The 1,806-nt window shown below is 38.8% G+C and overlaps 1 long non-coding RNA gene across 1 annotated transcript in view; it reads left to right on the top strand.

Annotated features, from left to right (window-relative positions):
• LOC138052505 (uncharacterized) overlaps positions 1 to 1,370 on the top strand; it is a 3,412-nt gene extending 2,042 nt beyond the window's left edge. The window contains exons 2-3 of the long non-coding RNA XR_011133101.1: positions 41 to 305; positions 1,257 to 1,370. This is a non-coding gene — a long non-coding RNA (uncharacterized lncRNA). The remainder of the gene's footprint in view (positions 1 to 40; positions 306 to 1,256) is intronic.
• The last annotated feature ends 436 nt before the right edge of the window (positions 1,371 to 1,806 follow it).

Below are 1,806 nucleotides of genomic sequence, written 5' to 3'. Positions count from 1 at the left end.
CAAACCTTTACGGAATTAAACTTTATTTTTCATGTCGTAGGACTCCTTTCAACTATCTTCTTTTGAACCTCGCCGTGGCGGACATCGTTTATCCTACCTTTCTCTTTGCATATTCCGTCTACCGTCACTCTGTTAATAATTCTGATGCAATGCCTGGGAATGCAATTTGCCTGGTGTTGATAAGGTTGGCGTGGTTCGGATCTAATTGTTCCGTATTAACTCTGATTGCCATTGCAAGGGAACGCTACTGGGCTGTAGTTCACCCACTTTCAGTTCAGCGAAAACTCACTTGGCGACAATTGAAGGTGCGCTGATTATCCTGCAGAGCGTACACAGTATATACGTGCCAAACGGATTAGTGGTCATTTGCGTAGGAAGATTCTTTTTTACCAATGTCATTGTAATTTTCTTGCCACCCATACTAGTGTATTAAGATTACTCGCAGAAATTTAATTCAATTCTAATGCAAACAATTTCTTCCGATTTTTGTTAAAAAAAGAGACTGATCACGCAAATGAAAACACTCTATACTCAATAACGAGCAACAAAAAGGACTGTTGCTTCTCAAAAACCTGTTAAGTATTTAACAATTGATTTTCTTCTTTTTTTTTCGAATCTTGCTTTCAAAAGGCCTTTGGGAGACTTGACATGGGAAGTATAATCAAATTTGAATGAAACGGGAAAAATACCTTAAAAACGTTGGCTTATTTAGGCAAATTAATCCGCTGGGTCCCTCATCAAACGAAATGAAATTTTAACTTCAAACTTCTGCTGTCAGTATTTAGCCCTTTCTCATTGCATTTCTAAGGCCTGGAAAGCTGACATTAATTAGTGAATACTAACCTGTTATCAAAGAATTTGGTTTTATCAACGGAGTTGATAATGTAAATTGGCCAACGTACAGAGATTCTAAAAGCTGACGTTTCAAGCGTTAGCCCTTCTATTCGCTCTGACGAAGGGCTAACGCTCAAAACGTCAGCTTTTAGAATCTCTGTACGGTGGCCAATTTACACTATCAACTCCGTTGATAAAACCAAATTTTTGTATACTACTTCCCCACCGACGCAGCAACACAGTTTCTTTAGAAACTACCCCTTCATTCATTTGTTATCAAAGAAGTTTGGAAAATACTTTGGATACCTTTCCAACCTTTCCCTTTCGAAGACTAATCAGTAGTTTAATTTCTTATTCTTGTAACTCGTTGTCCTTACATTTCCTTATGAACTGTTAAGAGTTCCATGCATCCCATCCTATAGGTAATTATCCCAGGTACTTGGATCCTTGCAGCTCTGTTAAGTTTCCGGGGATTCGTCATACAGAGCTTTGGAAGGGAGATCGCTGTAAGGTCTTGTGATTACTTCTGGGATGATAACAAATTGCAAAAGGCCAGTTATCGGCTCATTTACTCTTCGTTTGTTGGCATTTCATCCCTGTTGTTGATTGGCTATTACTCCATCGTTGTGTACACATTGTGGTTCAAACGTGACGATCAAGAGGAGAGATCATTTCAGCGGCAGGTATGAATAAAAATATTGTAAGACTTTCCAAATGGACACCCTCGTGAAGACAAAAAAGCCTCGGCACTTCTCGACATTTATGCATTATTGTCAAGGCCCACATTATAATTATAGAAAGCCAAGAGTCTGTCACCAAGAGTAAGAATTAGCCAAATTGGCCTAGGCCCCAGCAGCGTCAGAAGTGTCTGTTTTTAAACCAAGTTTTGTGGAAAAATAAATAATAAACCAAATCGGCTACCTCAATGTTTTACCCAATTCAAACCCTTTGGGAATAAAAAGTTTATCCCCA

This window comes from Montipora capricornis, chromosome 6 (genome assembly GCF_036669925.1).
Source record: "Montipora capricornis isolate CH-2021 chromosome 6, ASM3666992v2, whole genome shotgun sequence".
NCBI classification, from domain to species: domain Eukaryota; kingdom Metazoa; phylum Cnidaria; class Anthozoa; order Scleractinia; family Acroporidae; genus Montipora; species Montipora capricornis.
Note: the sequence above shows the minus strand (reverse complement) of the source record. Positions and strands in the feature narration are given on the sequence as shown.